The sequence below is a fragment of the Canis aureus genome, chromosome 14 (genome assembly GCF_053574225.1).
Source record: "Canis aureus isolate CA01 chromosome 14, VMU_Caureus_v.1.0, whole genome shotgun sequence".
Classification (NCBI taxonomy): domain Eukaryota; kingdom Metazoa; phylum Chordata; class Mammalia; order Carnivora; family Canidae; genus Canis; species Canis aureus.
In genome coordinates, this window is record NC_135624.1 from 27458037 (window position 1) to 27483183 (window position 25147).

A 25147-nucleotide genomic window follows, 5' to 3' on the forward strand; every position below is an offset into this window, starting at 1 on the left:
TGTTTATGTCCTGGAGCTGCAGTGCATGGCCCCCTAGAGGGCTCTTCCTCTTGCTGAAGTTTGCTATGGGTGGTGTAGGTAGAGGTGGGGGTGGGGGATGAGCACTAACCTATTACCATGGAGACAGGGATGCTGATAAAGAGCAGGCATCCTAAGGAAGAAGCATCTAGAGTAGCAGTATTGCATTCCTCAGAGGGTCCTGGTGGAATTGAATAAAAACGCTGACCTTTTTCAAAAGATCCATAAATAATTCACAGCCCATCTTCTAAATTTGTTCCCCCAACTTTTTTTCTGCTTTAAACATTCACCTATTTAGGCAATAATTAAGTTCCAGTTCAAGACATATTCTAATTCTGAAAACATTCTTACTTTAATAGGCTCTTTGGTTGATATTAGGTAATGATGTGTCTCATCTACATTTAATAGCAGAAGTGGACATTGGTGGATTTATTTTTGTATTTGGATTTGCTTTGAATAGCACTTTATGGTTCTTTGAATAAAAGCTTCAGCAAAGAGCCTCTATTTTCAGCTGTATTTAATTAAATTTTTAAGAAGAGGCCTTCCCCCCTACAATGGAATCCAACCAAAATTTGTAGATGTAAAGTGAAGGAAGAAGTTAACTTGTGTGGATTGAATAACCCTTTTTAAAAATCAATTTTGCTTATATGTTCCCATGCAAATGCAATACTTACTTCATTGAGCTTATTCAAAGATTAAGATGTGATGCAGTTGTGGCAAATTCAAAGAGCTACAGAGGCCAAGAAGATCATGTGCATGAGCAAAAGTGCCATGCAACAGGGCAGGGTAGGGTATAAAACAAACCAGGGTGGGGGGGCGATGAATGTCTCGCCTAAATGTGTTTGCTAATCAACTTTGCCATTCTTTTAAGAGAAACCAAGAATGGAGAGGAAATATGAAATTTTCCCAATTTTAAATGATGACAACTAATTAACAAATATTGAAACATCTAGTAGGTAAAACACAACAGATACACACAAAAAAATACAACATGGGCCAACAGTTGGAAACCTCAGATGATGTATGTTAAAAGCTGAGCTTGGCATTGAGTAAACTCTCCTAAAGGTTAGCAATTCTTATTTGTTTCGTTTGGTGAGATGCTGAGAGGTTTGTACTGATCCTTACTTACGAATGGAGACTCTAAGGCTCAAATATCTGAACTATGATGTGAAAGAAACTGACCTCGGTCTTTCTGATCTCAAGCCTCAGCTACCTATCCAGTAGTGAGTGGTTAAGAATGTTTATTCACAGCTGTGCTTTTTTACGTTGACCTGATTTCCGTGATTTTTTTTTTTTTAGTAAAACATTATTCTTGTACTTGCACTACTCTTACACTGCATGCTTGTCTTAAATTCAAGGAATTATTAGGCAGAAGCTTCATTTGATCTTTCTTTCCTTTTTTTCCGTTCGTTCGTTCGTTCGTTCGTTCCTTCCTTCCTTCCTTCCTTCCTTCCCTTCCTTCCTTCCTTTCATTTTTTGGAAGAGATCTCATGCATAGAAGTCCCCATTAAAATAAAAATAGTGATAATAATTAATAATAATAGAACCCAAAGAAATATTCTGGATTCATTGCTTCTAGGCTCAATTATTTGCGTTTTGACAGCCCTATGGTCTGAATTCATGGCTATAATCTCCCTTTCTTATCTTGAGAGAGAATGAGTCTCATAAGACACTCTGCGGCCTCAGTCTGAATGCTAGGTTCCATAGTGCTTTGTCACTCTTAGGATAAAGAGGTTTCAAAAACGATTTTTTAAAGATTTTATTTATTTATTCAGGAGAGACACAGAAAGAGAGACAGAGACATAGGCTGAGGGAGAAGCAGGCTCCCTACAGGGAACCCGATGTGAGACTCTATCCGGGAACCACAGAATCATGCCCTGAGCTGAAGGCAGATGCTTAAATGCTGACCACCCAGGCTTCAAAGAATAAAGAGATTTCAAACACACAAAGTCCTCTTCCATTTTTGGTATTGCTTACAAAGTAAAAACTATGAAGGTAATGATTTATTCTTTTGCTTCTTTGTTTTCTACGTCCAAACATCATTCTAGTTAGGAGAACCCAGAAGTAAATCAAGGTCAGTTAAGAGATGTGAGCTAATGACCAGGGAAGTAGAACAAGGCCTGCAAGTGGAAAGCTGGGCTTTTGTTGCAGGAAGTAAAAGGAGACCAATAAAACAAAGGTGAATTCATGTCCCAGGAAGTAGAAGGTGGTCAGAATGTGGAAAGGTTAGGAAGTAGACTTAGGAAGTAGAATAAGGTAGGGAGATAAGGGGAAGTGATGTAGATAGGAAGTGGCTCCTGGCAGCTGGGGATGATCTTTCTTTCTTTCTTTCTTTCTTTCTTTCTTTCTTTCTTTCTTTCTTTCTTTCTTTCTTTCTTTCTTTCTTTCTTTCTCTTTCTTTCTTTCTCCTTGGTTTCTTCTGTCTTCATGGTAAACAAGGGCCAACAGCACCGAGGTTTATCTGAGAAAGAATGGCTGATTACTTTCATATTAGAGTTCGTCTGTTTTCTGCCTCTGCAGCTGGGAGTCTTCAGAAATTTACTTGAATTCTTTCTGCCTCAGTATCCTCATCTGCAAAACTGAGATTAACAATACTGTGTGCCTCACAGTATGTTGGGCGAAGTAAATGATTTATGTAAGTGCTTATTATGGTGCCAGAACTATTTAATAAATATAATATCATCATTTTTATCTTCATTTTAAATGTTTCAGATTACCCTTTTTTTTCCCTTCCTAATAAGAATATTCTTTTATGTCCTGTGTGTCACCTACTGGCTTCTTTACTGCACAGAAGTATCCACTAGTTATTAATTAACAGTCAACAAGGGGGTCCTTGGTGAGAGAGGCTCGCTTGTGCTATTAAATGCTATCAAAATCACATCTGCTATGATAAGACAGAGTCTCATAGTCCCAGGACACTCTCTTGGAGTGAATCTATGAAAACTAAATTGATAACAAATGAGTTGCTTATTTCCTGGTAAAAGGGTCATGGAGGAGGGAGAGATGTTGGTTTTCTTTTGTAAAGCAGATTTGCAGATAAAAAATAGCTTTAAATCAGAAGGTCTGAGTTTGGTCCACATAACATCTGGGGATGCAAAGAAAAATCTCTGCTTCCTTTCCTTGGTATCACTTTTCAGCTGAGTAGAATTTCCTCTTTACTGTATGGACATTAGAATGATGGAAATAAGATCTACCTGGCTTGAGATTCTAATAAAGATGAGTTTGGGTAAGCGTTACATAAGTATTAATAAAAGGCACACTGAATTTCTTCCATCCATCCACATAGACATGTGCTTTTCTGTCTAATATCTCTTTCTGTTATTGCCTTCTTGCTTTTCATTGCTCATCGATGTGCATTTTATTAACATGCTGAAAAATATATATTGCTTTTTATAAGGTGTGATTATAGATCCCTGGCAAAGAAAAAGTCCATTTCAATATATTACATATGTCTGGTGTTAATAGCCTGATTTCCATTGGTTTGATGGTTACTTGAACCACTGAGCTGTTATCAAAGCAGGACCACACAGTATATACCTAGGCCCTGCCCCAGGTTAACACATTTTATATAAAATGGCTTGGGGAATGTCATTTCTGCAAAGTAACTGCTCCTCCTGTGTGCTTAGTGCCCTACAATTTCAAAAGCTCTTTCCCATGCATGTTGTCATAACAAACTTGTGAGTCCAGCAGGGCATCATTAGTTCTATTTTATTATATATAAGGAAAATAAGCCTGAAAGAATATAATCTATCCCTAAGAGGACAGAGTGGGGATTTGAAACCAAGAATATATGACTCCAGGGTCCTTGCTTTATTTTTTATTCACAGGCAGAGAGAGGCAATTTCTCAAAAACCACCCTATTAGAGTGCTTCTTCTTCTAAAAGGATCTGTACACCAAAAGAATGCTTAAAGGCACAATCAGAGCAATCAAATGTGCTCATTTTAATCCAAGGTGCCTCTAATCCTACTGTGATTCTTCACCTCTTCAAAACTGTCATGAGAAAATCACAAAGCAGTGTGGATTCTTTCTGAGTTACAGGTTCACTGGGCCAAAAAAAAAAAAAAATCATCCATAGTTCACTGACGTCACTTGGCACTGGTGAGGTGGCATAAAGAAATGAGAGGGAGTTAGACCTGGGTATGGATCCCATTTCTAGCTGCATCATCATGGACAGTCTTCTGAGCCTCGATTTCTTCACCTGGTAAATGGGAACAATGATAGTATCTGCCTTTTATGGATGGCATGAAGATTGAAATACATATTTCCTGCAAACTACTTAGCAAAGAACTTCATTTCATAGTCTCTCAAATAAATAATAGTGATGGCCACTATATTAGAGTAATTTTGCTATTTGAATATTACAATATAGGGAAATAAGCCTATTAAAAGTTTCTTGAGCATATTTGGCCTTGGGGGTCCTACAGATCTTTGGTTCTTCAAACCCAAAAATGATTAGTAAAGAAAACTGTGAATGATAAGAGTTCTGCACTATGCCCTCCATACTCTCTCTATTGCAAAGACTGACTATATTGCTAACACACTGTTGTTTCAAAAATTTAATTTCAGTTTAACAAATGTTATCTGAGGGTCTAGTACGTGTTAGACACTGGGATAAGATGTGGATAATAATGATCTTCAGCTTCAAGAAACTATTGCATGATGGAAACAGATGTTTTAAAGCCGGGCAACAAGTGCCATGATAACTCTGTGCCCAAATTGGCACAAAAACTGTAATAGGGCCATTTAGCAAGCCCACAGCTTAGCAGTTAGTCAGAGGATTCTTGGGAAGCACTTTGGAATTACTAGAATGGAAGGTCAAAACCAAGAAGAGGCATAAGATAAAGTGGATTTCTGGAGCCAGGTCATAGGATGTTATTGACAAGGTGGTGGGTTTTATTTTCTAAGTTAGAAAACAATATATCATGAGTGATATACAGCCCATAGAGTCCACACAGATTGTTTGCTCTCATGGATCTTTAAAAAAATGAAATGACATAAATATGAAATATGACTTCATTTATAAATCCCAACCTTTTGGGAAAATCACTTAGCCCACATTTCTGTGTAGTGTCTGATAGCTGAAGCTGAAGCTAAGCATGTGCTCTCAGATTTACCAGTCCCTACCCATCCTTTTTGACTACACCTGGCCTACTACACTCATTTTTATTCTGTTGGACACCTATCAGCATTTGAGACTGCTTTCTGCTTCTTCCATTGTCCAACCCTTAGCAAACATATGAAACTGTTCCTATCAGAAAAGATATAAATCCCTTTATTGCACTGGTACTGCCTTTCAAAGAGCCTACAAACTGGTCTACTCCTCAGACACCAATAATCTCATCAAGTTATCTCTAATTAAATCCATCAGGTTAGTGTCAGACTGGGAAGCAAGTGGCAGCGAATTAATAGCCTTACTACTATGGCACGACTCCTTACTTCTACTAACAATAACAATAGCTAACATTTATTTGATTCTAAGTGTCAGCAGTTGTGCTGTTAAGTTTACATGTATAATATTTTACAAATAAAGAATATGACATTTAGAAAGGTTGCTAAAATAGTCAAGGTTAGACTACCTTAACCACATAGTCTCAAACAGGCTGTAGTGCAGCATCCTGGAGGTATAAGGCTCCTAAGTGGTGTTGTGAGTAGGAGGTGAAAGGTAAAAATAGGGAGAACTAGATGGAGTTCTATATATATATATACCAGGATTTACCATGTTTTTTACTCTGCATTTGTATGCATTCAAGGAAATGATCTGTTAGCCTAATTAAAACCTACTCAAGGAAAGCCTACTAAGAATTGGCCTAAAAGTTGTACACAACAGGCTGCCATTCAGGTATATATAGGTCACAGTCTGAGGCCTGACCAGACTTGCAGTTTACAGAAAGCAAAATAATAGTGATCTGCAAACTCTGTCAATTAGTCTACAAAGATCTTCTCCTTAGATAACAAACAGAAAGAGCAATGTTAATAACTTTTTGGGTAAATTGTAGGATAAAACAAAGGAACTTGGTCCTGAAGACTCAGAGGAGTAACAAACTTAGGAAAATTTCAGATCTAGTTTGGTATTTTCAGGAGAATGTAAGAAAACATTGCCACTCTGGAACAGAAGCAGATCACCACAATAAAGACAGGGGGAGATAAAAGTTATTAAGAAGAGATGAAAATGCAGATGAGTGATGTAAAAGATGGCAAGAAAACTAAAAAAAAAAAAAAAAAAGCAATAATAATTTCTAAAAAAGGGAAGAGTCAGAAATTATACTTCCTGAATTTCAAACTATGTGGTTCAGACTAACCTCCTCCAGGGAAAACCTAGAAAAAAATTGGAAAAAAATTTATGAAACTGAAAAACAACACACACAATCCACATGCAAGATAATATGACATAGAATCAAGAGGAGCAACAAATAAGAAAAACGAATCCAGAGGTGATCCACATAATAAAGCTATAAAGTACAGATTATTTTTTAGACTTTATTTATTTATTTATAAATATTTATTTATTTATTCATGAGAGACACAGAGAGAGGCAGAGATACAGGCAGAGGGAGAAGCAGGCTCCATGCAGGGAGCCTGATGTGGGACTCGATCCCAGGACTCCAGGATCACGTCCCAGGCTGAAGGCAGGTGCTAAACTGCTGAGCCACCTGGGCTGCCCTATAAAGCACAGATTAAAACAAAACAACTCTGCTAAATATTTTCAAGTTAATAACAGACACGTTTGATAATCTGACAGGGCCTTGGAAACTATAAAAAGAATCAAATTGAAATTCTAAATATGAAACAAGTATATAACTAAAAATTATAATGTATTGTGTGTTAAAGAACAAATTAGACAAAGCCAAAAGCAGAATTAGTTAACTCAAAGAAAATATCAAGAATGAAGCTTATAAAGACAAATGAATGAATATACAGATTATAACATACCTAGACAATCTAATAAGGAAGTCTTATAATAGATAACTGGAGACCCAGAAAGAAAGGGAAGTGAGGCAATAAGGCAAAAAGTATTATAAATTCCTCAAAAATGGCAAGAGAAATTAAGCCAGTAATTTCAGATTCCTTAGACATCCATGCAGGATGAATATATATATATATATATATATATATATATATATATATATATATATATATGCCACACCTAGGAACATTAAAACAAAACTGCTAAAACTAAGAACAAAGATTTTTTAAAACTCAGCAGTTAGTAACAGAGGGAAAGGAAAGATCTATTACTCCCCAGTGAGCAGCCATAAGATAGATGGATGATTTATCAACAGAATCTATAGAAACCAGCAGACAAAGGAATGCTTTCCTTAAGGTGCTAAAAGAAAATGGTAGACAACCTAAAATATTATATTTAGAAAAATAGACCTTTTGAAAATTAATGTGAATTTAAGATATTTTCACTCAAACAGAAACTTAAGAAATTCATCACTAGCAGAACTATATGCTAGAAACACAAAAAAGATGTGTTCATTTAATGCACAAGAAATGTATTCCATATAGAAGCTGAGAAATCTAAGAATGAATAAAGAACATTAAAAAAAAAGTGAATACTTGGGTAAATGTCATTGCAACCTAGAAGCAGAATTTATAATGAACTCTACAAAATAATGAGAAAAAAGACAGCCCGATAGGAATATGTGCACAATCCTTTAACCAGCCCCATAGGAGAGAGGATGTCTGTGGCCAAAAACCATATGAAAGTGTTCATCCTCATTAGCAATCATGTGGTACAAATTGAAATCAAAATGAAGTACCACTAAACACTCACCAGGACATTGAAACAAAAAGTCTGACAGTAGCGAGTTCATGGTGAGGTGGGGAAACAAGGGGAATTCTCAAATGCAGATGGTGAAAGTTAAATTATTAGAATCGCTTTGGAAAACCAGTATATTATCTTAAATTGATAATTAACATGCCTATGACCCAGCAATTCCATTTCTTTTTATATATAAAATAGAAATATAAGCAAGCACTTGGACACCAAAAAAACATGCTCAGGAAGGTTCATTGTTTGCAATAGCTCCAAGATGAAAATTCCAAATGCCCATCAGCAGTAACATGGATAAACAAATTGTGGTATCATCACTCAGTTGGATACTATAGATGAGGAGGTCAGCAAATTACAGCCCATGGACCAAATCTGGCCCATTGCCTATTTTTGCAAATACATTTTATTGGAATGCAGCCATGCTCGTTCTTTTATATAATGGCAATGGCTCTTTTCACGCTATGACACAGTTGAGTTGTTGCAGTAAAGACCATCTGGTCTGCAAAACCAGAATTTTTTATTATCTTCTCTTCACAGAAAAAGTTTGCCAACCCCTGGTATAGATCAGTGAAAATATATTAACTACAGCTATGTTTGTTAACATGTCTGAATCTTATAAATAAAATCTTGAGCAAAAATAAGCCACACCCCTTGAAAATCACATAAATAACATACTTCCAAATATGTTTCTGATATCTTTTCCCTACTTCTGGATTTTCTCCTTATTGAAATTTAACTCTGTCCTTCTAGTCGCCCAGGACAAAAATCTATGTTCTCATATCCAATCCATCAGAAAGTTTTAACTAACTCAACCTTTGACATATATTGTGTCCAACTACATCTAATCACCTCCTCCCCTATCATTCTGGTCCAAGTCACCGTCACCTCTCACTGGGACTATGACAATAGCCTTCACTGATATCTCTTCTTTTGCCTTTGGCCCTATTCACAGCAGGTAGAGTGATTCTATGAAAAAGCAGATCAACTCATGCTACTTCTTTGCTCAAAACTCTTCACAGGCTTTCCTTTTTAGAGCAAATGCCACAGTTCTTACTATGACCCATATGGCCTCATATGACTTGGTTTTACATGACCACACTGGCCTCATTCCCTGCTATTCCCCTTGTCATATTGTAGACTGGGAACACTGAGGTCTGCTTTTCCTTGAACACGTGAGTAGGCAGCATCGTTGTCCGTCTACTTGTTCTACCTCATGTGCTCTTCTTTCAGACACCCACTTGGCTTACTCTTCACTCCAAAGTTTCTTAGAAAGATCTTGCTTTCCGAGTGGGGAAAAGTTAGAGAGGGAGACAAACCATGAGAGACTCCTAACTCTGGGACACGAACAAAGGGTTGTGGAAGGGGAGGGGGTGTTGGGGTAACTGGGTGACAGGCACTGAGGAGGGCACTTGATGGGATGAGCACTGGGGTGTTATACTATATGTTGGCAAATTGAATTTAAATTTAAAATATTTTTTTTTAATTAAAAAAAGAAAGAAAGACCTTGCTGTCTCATTGTCTAAACATTCAACTTCCCCCACTCCTGGCATTCACTTGCCTGCGTATTTATCTCCAAATTATTTATCTCTATCTAAAATATTCTCTGTTTTTTCTTATAAATTACACAAAGATAAGAATTTTGGTTTCTTTTGCTCATACTTGTATCCAAAAGTTGTAGAACAATGAGTGACACGGAGTAACACTTAATAAATGCTTGTCGAATAAAAAGATAAACTGAGAACTCAAACTCAAAGAAAAATAATAAAAAGTGAGAAAAATAACAGCAAAAATGGTAGATATGGAGGGTAGAGAAAGAAGGTCTCACCTGAACATAACAAGTGTTCACAAGGAAAAATAAAATCAAAGTAACTGGGATGTAGGTATCAAAGATAAAATCGTGGGACACTAATATCTTCTGTCTCAGCAACTGAGCATCTGCCTTCAGCTCAGGAGGTGATCCTGTGGTCCTGGGATCGAGTCCCACATCGGGCTCCCTACATGGAGCCTGCTTCTCCCTCTGCCTCTGTCTCTGCCTCTCTTTCTCTGTGTCTCTCATGAATAAATAAATAAAATCTTTTTTAAAAACCCACAAAGATAAAATCATTTAAAATCCCAATAAGTAATTAGATTAGAAGGTAAAGACAAAACAGTTTTTGCTTCTCTGATGACATGAGTGAAAAAGGACTGATGGAAATGGATCCTGGCAAAATTTATGATATAGCAGGATAAAGGAAATTTTAACAAGTACTCAGGAGGGGAGAAAAACAGGTTACCAGCAAAAGAACACAAATCAATCTGGCTCAGACTTCACTACATCAGAAGTTAGAATGTAAGGGGTGACAGCTGATGGCTTTTAAGGGAAGAAGGTTGTAACCCCAAATCTTGACACCTATGCCAATTACCTTTCATGTTTCTGACAAAGGAAACATATTCTCCAATACACGATGGCATGGAAATATGCCACCAATGTTTTTTTTTTTTAAGTATGTGAAGAGATCCCCCAACTAATAAAAGAAACAATTCCACTTTAAAAACTCAAGAATGAAAAAAAAATCAAGAATGAACAAATTAACAAATTAAACGTACTAATATCCTCTGTCTTTATTGTCAGAGTGCCTGATACTGAGGAAGGAGTATGGTGCAGCAGAACAAACATGAGATGACACATCCGGGTATAAATCGAGCTCACTCACTAGTTCACTCTGTGACTTCAGACAAATTGTTTGAGCTCTTTGAGTTTCAATTTCTTTATTTATAATATTTAGATAGTGATACCCAATTCTCACAGATGGGTTAAATAGATAAGATTAGATAATATATATGACTGGTGTTTGTAAGTTACTCTAAAAATGTTAGTACTTGTTATTACTCACATAAGGGTTTATGCAGCTTCCAGTTGAATTATTGGAGTGACTTTGTTATGAACTGAGTGTTTGTTCCCACCTCCCACCCTCACAATTCTTATGTTGAAATCCTAATTCTCAGTGTAATGGTATTAGGAGGAGGGCCCTTTGAATGAGATTAGGTCATGCACTGGAGCCTTCATGAATGGGATTAGTGCCCTTAGAAGAAGAGACACAGGAGCTTGCCCTTGCTCTCTGTCATCTGCTCTCTGACTGTGAGGACTCAGGAAGAAGACAGCTCTCTCTGAATCAGGAAGGGGGCCCTTACCAGACACAGGGTCTACAGACATCTTGACCTTGGATTTCCAGCCACCAGAACACTGAGCAAAGGAAGTTCCATTATTTAAGCCACCCAGGCTATGGTACACTGTCATAGCAGCCTGAACTGACTCCAGATAGGCTCTCAGGTTTCTTTTCGGTGGACAGCCATTTCCATGAACAAGGGATTTGTAGGGGAACAGTGAAGACAATCCATTGTATTTAGAATGTATTTAGAAACATAAATCTTTTTTATTACAGGCCTCAGTTACCACAACCCGGATTTAACGGTCATAATAAGCATTGCTTCCTTCTACAGAATTCTGTAGAATGGGATCTCACCCGTAAGTCACATTTGTGATTTCTATATAAACCAGTCCTCTCTTAATAAAAGCTATAGTCCTGGTCCTGAGCAAGCTCTTGTCTTATCAGGATATTCGACTTTCTCTAATCTGAGCCAGAGCTGCCTTGATCCTGTCTTCAAATTCCTTTCCCTCAGCGGTGCCCGAGTGGCTCAGCTGGTCAAGCATCTGCAGCTTGCGTCATGATCCAGGGGTCCTGGAATGGAGTTCTGTGTCTGGCTCCCTACTCAGTGGGAGCCCTGTGCTCTTACTCTCTCAAACAAATAAATAAAATCTTTTTTAAAAAAAATTGTCTCCTCCATGTTGCCTTCTCTCCTGTTTCCAGATATCCATCATCTCTGGTCAGTCCCTTTAAAGCTTTTAGTGTGAACCATACAAGTACATGAATTATAGGTTAATCATATTCTTTACTATCTTCCATTACTAATATAGGATTTTGTTGGTTACATTTTTTCATAAACATTTATGTTGGAATTCTCACTAAATTATAATAACTGATGTCTATAAAAATTACCCAGTGATAAAACAATGTCTATGACAAGGCATTACAAATAAAAAGATGTGAAAGTTATGGGTACCATATAATCTACACTATGTAAAAATGCTAGCAAAAAAATTGGAAAGAATTGGACCTCATGTTGAGATTAGTTATGTCTGGGGAGTTGGATTAGCACATTATTTCAGAAAATTGGTTTTATAAAGTGATAGTTCCCTGAGATATTCTAAGTTGTCAAAATGTTTAAGAAATTCTACAAGTGAAACCCTCATCTCAGAAATTCACATCACAAGTAAAATTATTAAGTGATTTGATAAATAATTTAGTAAAAAAAATTACCTTAAACTTTTTTTTATCCCATATTACCAAACTTATTGGAAAAGAGAATTCTTTAAATTTATTATAAAATATAGTTTCCTAGAATACACTTTGGAAATTAAATATTCCAAATGTCCCCTGTGGAGATGAATTATTAAAATTAAAATTTTTTTCCTTTATTTTTCATAAAATCAAAGTAACATCCTCTCTTTTGAACCAGTGAAACAATGCAAGATTGTATTTAAAAATTAATAATAGCATGGCAACTCATTTTCATTTCCAGCTCTCAAGGTCACAAAGTTTAGCATATTGATATGCATTAATCCATTTCTTTCCCCACAGACAAGTTATACATTCATATGCACAAATGCTTAGGACTAAGGTTATCATTTTACAATTCAATTATTTACAAAAGTGGGATCATTTTAGATTACATTATTCTGGCATTTTTTACTTTCATCTAACTAAATATCACTATCTCTCAAAGTCTAATTCAGTTTTTTTAATAGCTAGATAACTTTGCAAAGAATGGATATACCACAGTGTATTCAGCCATTCCTCAATTCATGGGCATTTTGGTTACTTCCACTTTGTTGTTGACACAAATAGGGATGCATCTTTGCACAGATATATTTATTTAGAGGTATTTTGTAAGGGGATCAGCTCTGATCAGACAATTCCTTTTCTCTTTTTTTTTTAAAGATTTTATTTATTTATTCATGAGAGACAGAGAGAAAGAGAGAGAGAGAGAGAGAGAGAGAGAGAGAGAGAGGCAGAGACCTAGAGGGAGAAGGAGGCTCCCTGTAGGGAGCACAATGCAGGACTCGATCACCAGACTGGGATCACGCCCTGACACAAAGGCAGATGCTCAGCCTCTGAGCCACCCAGGCATCCCTGATTAATACAGTTTCTTAATCAGAGTATATATTTTTATTTTAGTAAATATTACCACATTACTTTTCAATAATATTGCAGTAATCCAATCCCTCTTAGTAAATATGCCCATTTCCCTATCTTCACCAGTCCTTGATATAATGTTTATTTTAATTTGTATTGTTTAATGAATCAAAAATGGAATTCTTCTATTTCCTTGATTTTCTTTTTTAAAAATATTTTATTTATTTATTTGAGGGAGAGCAAGCATGAGCAAGGGGAAAGGGCAGAGGGGGAGGGAGAAGCAGACTCCCCACTGAGCAGGGAGCCTGACTCGGGGCTCCACCCCAAGACTCCAGGATCATGACTTGAGCCAAATGCAGACGCTTAACTGACTGAGCCACCCAGGCACCCCTATTTCCTTGATTTTCTTAATAATAGGGCCACATACCTATATATGCATGAAATATATAATTCTTTGTTGTCTTTGTTTTTTAACTTGATGTAATTTTATCAAGCTGTGGTTAGTCTTGCACAACTTGCTTTTTTATTCCATGTTGTGTTTTAAAAATGTATCCATGTTGGGACACCTGGTGGCTCAGTCAGTGGAGTGAGTGACCAACTCCTGATTTCCACTCAGCTGGTGATCTCATAGGTTGTGGAATTCAGCCCCGAATAGGGCTCTGCGCTCAGCTCAGGGTCTGCTCGGAAATCACTCTTTCCCTCTGCCTTCTCCTGCTCATGTTCTCTCTCTAAGTCAAATAAATAGACAAATCTTTTTAAAAATGCATCTGTCTGAAAAATGTAGCTACAATTCATTTTTTTACAACTGAACAGTATTCTACTGTGCGAATATATTTAATTAATATATCCATTCTTCTTTCAGTGTACATTTAGGCTATACATTGAAAGACTCTTCAACATCAGTGGAATTCTCCAGTATTAACTGGATTCTCCAGGATTAACTGGAGACTCATACATATTCAAAGTTCCATATACTTCTATACCTAAAAGTGAAATTATGAGGCTCTAGGATATAAAACCTTTCTACTTCATAACTTTATTTACCAAATAATATTCTAGTGATTTGCTACAAATTTATATATTAGAGTTTTAGATGAGTTCTCATTTCTCCAAATTCTTGCTTATACTTGATGCTGGCAGGTTTTAACATTTTCTAATTTGTTGATTTCTAATGGTCTATCATTATGACATCTCCTTTCAATTTTGATTTCCTGCATTAAAAGAGACACACAGATAATCTACTGATGTTTATTTGCCTTCCAAATCAGGGCTTTTGTTCATTTATCTAGTAATATGTTTGCCATCTTTTACTGACTAATAGTCTAGAGAAGTCTTTGTCATTTGCACTCGTGGGAACAGTTGGGGTTAACAGTTGGGCTTGAGGTCACTTCCTATAATGACTTTCCCACAGAGTTACTGTTATGATTTGTTACATTAACGTTTGTTAAGTAGAATCCTGGGGTGCTAAATGAGCTGTGGTTCAGCAAAAGAGCACAAGAGAAAGTGAGATACAAAAGTTTATTACTCAGAGGTCGTGGAGGAAGTACATGGCACATCTCGAAGGGCCACGTGGGGAGGTGAAGGCAGGTGCAGGCACAGAGATGCAGACCTGGGACACATGCATTTGTGAGGGTCCTGGGTAGGTTCTACATTGATAAATTCAAACCAAAAAGAGCCCCAGGATTTTGGTAAGCTCCATGGGGGTCTTCTTTAAGGGGCACACAGGGAAAGGCCTTGAAAGAGTAGGGAAGGCTGTATATCAAAAGGCTTTGGGGGGATCATATCAGGAATGTACGTTTGCTTGTGCTCTCCAGGCTGTTATCTAGGGAAGGTGCTTGCTTGAGGGGCTTGCATGAGGTTAGTGTAAGTAAGGTCCCTGCAGCTGCGTAGCCAAATAAAATAGATGCCCAGGCAGTGCTACGTGGTATCATCTGCTTCTCTGATCTAAAGTTACTGTTTGTCTTGTAAAATTAATACATATTTTGAAGGGAATAGTTTAAAACTGCATACATAGTCCTTCCCTCATCAAAGTTTTGATGTATTTACTTGCTAAATAATACCGCTGCAGAGTCATGGTTTCCTGTCTCATTCAGTGGGTTGTAATGTGCTACGATCATTATTTATTTTAATGTTCCAGCTTCTCCAGTTTGGCCAGAAGGGGCCCTTTCAAGCTGGCTTCTGTGTCCTCTCAGCACATCCCATCATTCTTGGAGTACTTCTCTTGCTTTCTGACATATAAGGCATACTATACTCATCTTAAACGTTTTATGCCCTAGCTCTGGATCAGCCATCTCTCCAAGGAGCCCTGTTTCTTTATGATAGAGAATGTTAAATAGAAGTCAAGATCTGTGTTTATGTGTAGTCATTGCTATCAGGATGTCATTGATCCCAGGATCACCCAGTGACAAAACTAGGGATTAATGAGGGGGTTGTATGTACATACACACATATAGGTTATAAATAGAAACACACATAGACACATTAACAACTATATATACTTCTCTGTTTATATATATTGAAAACCATTAGTCCCCATCTCTGGTAGGCAACATAATGGCCCTTCACAGATGTCCATATTCTAATCCCTGGAATTGTGAACATCATCTTATTTGGAAAAGGGGGATAAAAGCAGTAGATGGAGTTAAGTTGCCAATTATCTGCTCTTAAAGTAGGAAGGTTGTCCTCAATTATCGTGCTTGGTCCAATGTAATCCCAAAAAAGTCTTAAAAGTGGCAGAAAAGGTCAGAGCCATGCAATATGATAATTACACCCCTCAGGCTATCCTTGAGATGGAGGAAGAGGTCCCAAACCAAGGAATGCAGACAGCTTAGAGGACCTGGAAAAGGCAGGGAGGGGGATCAAACCCAGCACTTCCATAAAGGAAGGCAGCCCTTCCAGCACCTTGATTGGAGCCCATTGGTACCTGTGTTGGATTTATAACTTACAGAACTGGAAAATAATAAATCTGTGTTGTTGGGAGTCACAAAGTATGTGGTAATTTGTTAAAGCAGCAATAGCAAATGAGTAAAATTATGGTACCTCCAGTTCTAATCCAATAGCCCAGAGTTTGTCCTAGTTTTCTCTCTTTTTGTATTTGTAACTCCTTTCTCCAACAAAAAAAAAGTTTTGACTACGGTTCTCCTTAATAAACTTCTTGTTCGGGAAGCCTGGGTGGCTCAGTCTGTTAAGCGTCTGCCTTCGGCTCTGGTCATGGTCCCAGGGTCCTGGGATCGAGCCCTGTTTTGGGCTCCCTGCTCAGTGAGGAGCCTGCTTCTCCCTCTCCCTGCTTGTGCTCTCTCTCTCTCTCTCTGCTGAATAAAAAATAAAATAAAATCTTTTTTAAAATTAAGCTTCTAGTTTCTTCGATCCTCCTTTGAGTAGTTAATTTTCCATCCTTACCTCTATGCATTCACATGCACAGATGCCCTCCCCACCCTGCCTTGGTCTGGCTCACCATGCCAAGTCCTCCCATTCTGGGTCACTCTCATGCAAGAATGACCTCACCTGGCTCAGGTACTGACACCCCTCCACAGTTGTTCCTTCCTCACCTTGCTTAAAGGTCTCTTCATCAATACTGCAGCCCCCTCCTGCATGGATGCACCTCTTCCTGGTCACTCCTCCTGTCTAGTTGCTTTGTCTCAGTGAATGGCTTTACAGCTAGATCATTCAGGCAAGGTACATAAAGAGAAAGGAAATCCTGGGAGAGAGAATACTTGGCACATTTTCTAGAGAGTAGATGTTTCTGCTCCCTTCACTCTGTACTGTATTCTGGATAATTTCCTTGATTTTATGTTCTAGTTCCTTGATATTTTCTTTAGCTATGTCTCCTATGTCATTTTTAATTAATTTAATTTTCAATTTGCTATTTGTTTCGTTTTACTTTCAATTTCCTGAACAACCAGTGGGTTTGAGCATAGTCTATTACCATTTTTAAATACTTACTGGAATTTCTCTTCTGTGAAGTGCTCAGCCATATTTATTGCCCAAATTTCTGTTGAGTATAGCAACATCCTAACAATGATTATATCCAAACTATTGCATTCTGATTGACTTTATTTAATTACTGATGTGTTTTGGTTTTCTAAGTGTTCACTTAGAACTAAATTACTAATTTATATTCATCATCAGAAAATCAATTTCATAAGTCAATCGGAAAAGGACAAACATTATGTGGTCTCTTTCATTTGGGGAATATAAAAATTAGTGAAAGGGAATAAAGGGAAAGAAGAGAAAGTGAGTGAAAATATCAGTGAGGGTGACAAAGCATGAGAGACACCTAACTCTGGGAAATGAAGAAGGGGTAGTGGAAAGGGAGGTGGGCAGGGGGTTGGGGTGACTGGGTGATGGGCACTGAAGGGGACATTTGGCGGGATGAGCACTGGGTGTTATGCTAAATGTTGGCAAATTGAACTCCAATAAAAAAAAATTTTTTTAAAAGAAAATCAATTTCAGGGATGCCTGGGTGGCTCAGTGGTTGAGTGCCTGCCTTTGGCCCAGGGCATGATCCTGAGGTCCTGGGATCAAGTCCCACATCAGGCTCCTTGCAGTGAGTCTGCTTCTCCGTCTGCCTCTGTCTCTGCCTCTCTTTCTGTGTCTCTCATGAATAAATAAAGAAAATCTTTTTAAAAATATCAATTTCAAAATCAAACAACAAAAAAATAGCTCTATAACTTATTCTACATTTTTTGAATGAAAAAAAAATAGGTGCATGTGGGTGGCTCAGACCATTAAGCATCCAACTCTTAGTTTCAACTCGGCATGATCTCATGGATCCTGAGCTTGAGCCCCATGTTTGGCTCAGTGGGGAGTCTGCTTGAAGATTCTCTCCCTCTGCTCTTCTCCCAAGTCATGCACCTGTGTGCACACACTCTCTCTCTCTCTGTAAAATAAATAAATAAATCTTGAGGAAAAAAAAAGAATTGGCAAATGGTTAGCACTGAGAAAGAATGGGATTTATACTCTGTCTTCTAACCAGATTATCCAGGGAGGGCACATCACCACTATAAGCTCTCATTTTCCTTCTTCAAATTCTGTAATTTATTTACATTACTGATTTTAAATAATAATTAAAGCTGTTAAAATATCCTACATCCAGAGATGGATGATGGCTGATTCTCACAAGGTCTCAGGAGAAAGCTGCTCTCATATTGCCAATGCCACATAGGCCCATGCATGAAAAGTATGACATTATTTCGTGAATTCAGTCTCTTGCTCCTGGCTTCAGTAGATTAATTTTGCTTTTATTGGTTTCCCACCAACACTATCCTCGATATTCATAGTTGCACACTGTTCATAAAAGGATTAATCTTATAATAAACGTCACTAAGTTTAAAAACCGGGATGGTGGGGAAATGGGGGGCTTCTGCCAATTGGCCGATATTAACCTACTTCTTTCACTTTTTTTTCCCTTATTTACTGCTCTATCCTGTCATCCCTGCAGGTGTCTTTGCAAATGGTAACATTTGACTTGAGAGGCAACTCAGATTTTAAAGATGATTTTAGCTGAAAAAAAAAAAATGTTGAGGCACATGGAGATCATGTGCTATGCACTATGCTACTGAGAAGTTAAGAATGGATTATAGAAACCAAGAGGTATAAACAAGAAGAGAAAGAACTGGACGTGACATTAGGCACACCTGAATCCTACCTCTACTACATACTGCCTCTAGGTGCCACAATGTCCTCATTTATAATATGTGAAGACAAATTAACTAATTAACTTATTAACTCAGTAAGCATTTATTGAACAGTTACTATGTGTCAGTAATGTGAGCTATTTAAAATATTAAATCAGAAGAAAATCAGCACATTGTAGGAAGTCAATAAATACCAATTTCCTTCCCATATATAAGAAAGGTGGCACAGTGTACGTCGAATTATAAATTTCCAGTTCCCTGTTGCTAACTTTAAACCGAAGCTAGCCCATTATTGGTCCATTAACTTGGGCCTCCATGGCGAAAAGCAGTATCTTATTACTTGGGAATTGACTTGTGAGTTTAATAAGTAATAACATTCACCACCCTGAAAATCTCAGGAGAGAAATGTTGCAGAGGGTAATTGAGATATTCTCTGTCAATTTATTTAGTGGCCATTGAGAAGTAAGTGTAAAATTCTAAATAAAATCCTTTGTACAATACCTTGCATGTGTAGAAGAACTCAATACAGGTTTGCCCCACTCTCAGAAAGAAACCCCAAAAATCACCTCTTAGGCTTTTCTCATACCATAGGACACATTTTGCTAACAGATGCATAAAATAAATTGAGATAAAGCTCAAATGCTCATGGATATAGGTCAAAGTTCTGGCAACTTGATGCTGAGATGTGAATGTAGTTCTAGGGGACAGAGCTGGAAGGAGGCGGGGGGCCTTTCCCTGCTTAGGGTATGGCTGCCTCTATAATGGCTGCTACAAAGAAATCCAGAATGCTATTTTCACATTTAGCCCTTTTTTCATAAAAGCAAAAACACTCTTCAGATTTCTTTTGGCTAGTGAAAACAGGTGTTAATGTAGGCCTTCCATAAAAGCAAAGTGGTGTATCACGGACTTTGCAAAGTGGGGGACATCTGTATCTAAAATCCTGATCAGTACTGAGTGTTATACAATATGTTGGCAAATTGAATTTAAACTAAAAAAACAAATAAATAAATAAAATTCTGATCATCTTTATCCTTTAATCTGAGATATGGAAATAATAAAATAATCATATAATCAGTATTTTTTCAACAATTAGTCCATTCCAAATTGTGATAAACAATCGAAGTCACACTCATGCATACAACACACACACACATCATTCTCAAAACTCAGATACGTTTCCTTTGGACTTGAGAGGGAGTGGGTGATGGCTAAGAACAAGCTCTCTTTATAGTCACTCTTTGACATAATACAACATAATCAAGATACAGTTTGTTGTTTTATAACAATGGCTACTTTTTGTTTTCCCAAGTGTAAAATTGTATCTCAATATTAACCCAGTGTTTCCTCTAGACATGTGCTCTGGAGATCCTCTCATGTAGCTAATTTCCAGATTTGGTAAATCCAGAAGTGAAGCCCCAGAGAGGAGACACAATGTGCCCAAGTATACACAGCCTGTTGTTGACAGTGAAAGAACAAGACAAACTTCTCTTTTCTTCTGGACAAAGGCTGCTCATTCTGTTTCTCACTCTGCCTGCTTCAGGATCCAGGAAAATGATAATGGAGACTAAATTAAAGCCTGTCTCAACTTTAGAAATTTTCTTCAAATAATTGAATCAGTAGGTTTGTGGCTTCTTGGGAATCATTATGTTAGACCTGGGATAGAAATAGCCTATCCCTTGGTTGAAACGTGTTACATTTAAATTGATACTGCTTTTCCCCAATGTGCAATTAGGAAAGACAAAGACCTACTTTTGTTAAGTGTTGTTAAGGGAAAATGGAGCAGGTGTCTCCTTTCTCTCTAGGTCAGTCGTACTCTTAAAGCCTCTCTTTGTCTAGGTGTCCATTGGTCTTAATTGCCAGGAACGCTTTCTCAGGGTGGCAGGTGAGGATCTCTAACGGTGAAGAGACAAATTCACAGGGCCCGGGAAGGGGGACACCTAGCATGTGCCAGAGGCTCATTCAGGCTTCAGAACTCCCCCACAGGCCAGGCATTATCATTCCTTTGTGTATTCCTCTGTCCATTCATCTGTACATCATTATTCAGTGCTGGCTTTGTGCCAGCTCTATGATAGTGATGCTGAATAAAACAGACATTGTTCCTGTCTTTGTGGACCTTGCTCTGAAGCACACTAGTCAGATAGTTAAGTGAATAATTAAATGCAATTGTCACTACTAATTCCATTTCAAAGATGATGAACCTAAGGCTTAGTGGATTAAAATGCTTTGCACAAAGCCATTTGCCGATCAACCAGGAGACATCAAGGTCCCCAGCTTCCTGGGTTCCACCATGCTGACTCTAAGCCTTCTGCTTCCGGACAGAACGCATGAATGGGTACCTCAAGAGAAAATGTCCTTTCACCAAAAACAAGGAGGGCCCAGTCTTCATTAGTGAAAGCGAAAAAACACAGAGGATCAACAGCCTGAGGTAAATACCACCCAGGGGGGACCACAAATTTTTATTTTGAGAGAGCTCCTCAAGTAGGCTTTTAAATTTTATTTTCTAACAGATTTTAAGTTTTAGATCAGTTTTAGGGATCCCTGGGTGGCGCAGCGGTTTGGCGCCTGCCTTTGGCCCAGGGCGCGATCCTGGAGACCCGGGATCGAATCCCACGTCGGGCTCCCGGTGCATGGAGCCTGCTTCTCCCTCTGCCTATGTCTCTGCCTCTCTCTCTCTCTCTCTCTGTGACTATCATAAATAAATAAAAATTAAAAAAAAAATAGATCAGTTTTAGATCTATAATAAAATTAAGCAGAAAGAGCTGGGAGTTCCCACATACTTCCCGTCTCCACTCCTGCACAGTCTCCCCCTGTTACCAATATCCCCCACCCAAATGGTACATTGGTTACAATTAATGAACCTACATAGATGCATTATTACTTTAAATCCATAGTTCACATTAGGGTTCACTCATTAGGGTTGTACCTTCTAGGGGTTTGGACAATAGTGTAATGACGTGTATCTGCCATTACAGTAGCATACAGAATAGTTGCACTGCCCTAAAAGTCCTCTGTGCTCTGCCCCCCCACCCCAACTTTTGGCAACCACAGATCTTTTTATTGTTTTCATAGTTATACTTTCTCCCAAAATTTTACATGGTCAGAGTTATACATTATCTAGCCTTCCCAGATTGACTTCTTTCCCTTAGTAATATCCATTTAAGGTTCTTCTTTGTCATTTCATGGCTTGACAGTTCACTTGTTTTTAGTGCTGAATAATATTCTGTTGTCTAGATGTATAACTGTATTGTGACGGGTGTTGGATTTTGTCAAACATTTTTTCTGCATCTATTGAGATGATCATGTGGCTTTTGTTTTAATTATGTTAATATGATGTATTTCATTAATTAATTTGCAGATGTGAAACTAGTCTTGCATTCCTCGTATAAATCCCAGTTGACCATAGTATATAATTTTTTTCTATGTTGCTGGATTTGATTTGTGGACATTTTGTTAAGGATTTTTGCACATATATTCATAAAATATATTGGTTTTGTTTTCTGTAATGTCTAAGTCTGGTTTTGAAATAAGGTATTTCTGACCTTATAGAAAAAGTTGGGAAGTATTTCCCTCTTCTCTGTTTTTTGGAAGTGTTCATGAAGTACTTGTATTGTTTTCTTATATGTTTGGTAGACTTCACCAACGAAGCCATCTGGACTTGAGTTTTGTTTGTTTGTTTGTTTTACTAGTTCAATCTCTTTACTTGTTATAAGTCTATTTAGGTTGTCAACTTCTTCCTGAGTCAGTTCCAGGAATTCTCCATTTCATCTAACTTGTTTCACTTACTATCATCAGTTGTTCATACTATTTTCTTGAAACCCTTTATTTCTGTATGGTTGGTAGCAATTTCTCCTTCCATTTTTTATTTTAGTAATTTCAGTCTTCTCTCTTTTTCTCTTGGTGAGTCTTGCTAAAGGTCTACCAATTCTGCTTATCTTTTCAAAGGACCACTTTGTTTTTGTTTATTTTTCTATTGTTCTTATATTCTTTTATAGTTTCTATTTCATTAATTTATTCTCTAATGTTTATTATTTCCTTCTTTACTCTTGCTTTAGATTTACTTTTCTCAGTCTTTTTTTTTTTCTTACAGATTTTATTTACTTATCCATGAGAGACACACAAAGAAAGTCAGAGATAAAAGCAGAGGGAGAGGCAGGCTCCCTGTGGGGAGCCTGATGCAGGGCTCAATCCCAGGACCCTGTGATAACAACTTGAGCTGAAGGCAGATGCTCAACCACTGAGCCACCCAGGTATCCCTTTGCCAGTGTCTTAAGATGGAAAGTTAGTTTATGATTTTGAGGTCTTTCTTCTTCTTTCTTTTAATACAGGTATTTACAACTCTAAATTTTCCTCTAAGAACTGATTTAGCTGTACTTTGTATGTTTTAGAATAGCATATCTTAATTTATTTTCATTTTTAAGTATATTCCAATTTCCTTTGTGATTTCTTCTTTGATTCATTAGTGACTCGGGAGTACTTTGTTTAGCTTTCACATATATATATCAGTTTCCCATATTACTTGCTGTTATTGATTTATAATTTTATTCCCTTGTTTTTAGAGTGAACTTTGAATTTAATTATTTTTAATTTTACGGAGATTTATATTATGGCCTAGAATCTGATCTTTTCTGGAGAATGTTCCATGTGCACTTGAGAAGAATGTACAGTTGACCTTTGAACAATGTGGAGAGTAGGGACATTGACCCCCTCTATCGTCAAAAGTCTGCTTGTAACATTTGACTCCCCAAAAGTTTTACTGTTGACCAGAAACTTTCCTGATAACATAGTCATTTAACACATGATTTGTATGTTAGATATATTATATACGGTATTCTTGCAAAAAAGTAAATTAGAGAAAAGAAAATGTTATTAAGAAAATCATAAGGAAGATACATTATAGTACTATATTGTATTTATCCAAAAAATTGCATATAAGTGGACCTGCATAGTTCAAACCCAAGCTGTTCAAGGACCGACTAGATATTCTAATGTTGGGTGACATGTTCAATAGATGTCTGTTATGGCTAGTTGATTTATAGTGTCGTACAGATCTATTTCCTTGTTGGTCTTCTGATTGTTCTATCCATTGTTTTTTTTTAATTTTTTTCTATCCATTATTTAAAGTGGGGTTTTGAGGTCTCCAAGTGTCACTATTTGAATTTCTTATTTGTACTTTCATTTCTGTCTGTTTTGCTTCAGGTATTTCGGTGCTTTGTTCTGGGGCGCAACCAAAAATTCTCAAATAAAATAGAATGGAAAATATAAGAATACATTTTTTTGCTGTAAGGTTAACCATGTTGGGTGAGCCTTGTTTGACTTATGTGTGTTTGAATCTGTGTACATGCTATGATGTGAAATATATTTGTTGTGTAAAACAGCATTTGAAAGCCATCAATTCACTAAACCCTGGTCTTATTGCCTTTGGGCTTTCACAGGCCGGATTAAAATGCCACCCCATTTCTCTGCTTTATTTAACTAATGACTGCTATTTTTATCAACCTCAGTTTAGATAATACTTCCTTGAGGGGGACTTCCTATATCTATACGATAAGTTAATTTTGCTTCATGTTCCCACAGCACCCTGTACTGCTGCTATTGTAAAACTTACTGGAATGAATGATGATTTATCTCCCTTCCTCTGTTCTAAGGCTTGTAAGGAAATGGATTGTGTAGTTTTTATTCACTACTCCATCTATAGCAGCAAGCCGATACTTGACATGTTGCTGATGGTTAAGAAATAATTACTGAGATTATGAATGAAGCATAAGATAGTGACAAATGATACTTTCTGTATTGGCAAAGGCTGGTAAATAAATATAAGAGTTTACTGTGTGTTAAACACTGTGCCAATTGTTATGATGCTTTTATTAAAGCATTCTTGAGGATGTAATATGGTGGTTTCCACTATATAGAGGAGCAAATTGAGCCTCTGGTAGGTAAAACAGCTTCCCCATTGTTACACTATTCTATTTAGTAAGGGACAAAGCAAACGTTTTATAAGAATTTAGGGAAAAAAGAGATAGTAATTGACTAGAAAGGTCTGTGAAGGTTTATTACAGAGGAGAATCAACCTTAGGCCTTGAGGAATGCTGGAATCTGGAGCCAGGAAGACGAGTAAGGGAAGCAGCCTATGTTTAGCTGTACAGATAGCAGAATCAGAATTCATCTCAGGGTTTACATTTGAAAATACTCAAACTCTCACCACAGCACCATCATAAAAAATTGTAAAAGCTCCCTTTCAAGTTAAGCAAAGCAAGATGCATTACACTTACTCCCTTCTCGCAGATCATCAGCAAGTAAGGCAGGCCACTGGAATGACAAATTCGGGCAGCTATCTGCTTGGTGTCCCTTGTAAAGGACTAAATTCCCTTCTGGGTTTTAGTGTTAATGAAATGTGAAGATACTGCACCATCTAGTGGTTTTACTGAATGCACATCTGTATCGATTTTTGTTTTCCTGATTGGTTATCACTAATATGACCTGA

At 37.4% G+C, this 25147-nt stretch overlaps 1 long non-coding RNA gene across 3 annotated transcripts in view; it reads left to right on the plus strand.

The window, feature by feature from the left end:
• LOC144283311 (uncharacterized) overlaps positions 1 to 22957 on the plus strand; it is an 83305-nt gene extending 60348 nt beyond the window's left edge. Inside the window, exons 5-6 of one of the 3 annotated variants that reach the window (XR_013351771.1) lie at positions 20986 to 21091; positions 22754 to 22957. This is a non-coding gene — a long non-coding RNA (uncharacterized LOC144283311). Of the gene's footprint in view, positions 1 to 3845; positions 4109 to 11218; positions 11302 to 11389; positions 11527 to 20985; positions 21092 to 22753 lie in introns of those variants that run through there. The other 2 variants (XR_013351770.1, XR_013351769.1) reach the window with 2 other exon arrangements.
• The last annotated feature ends 2190 nt before the right edge of the window (positions 22958 to 25147 follow it).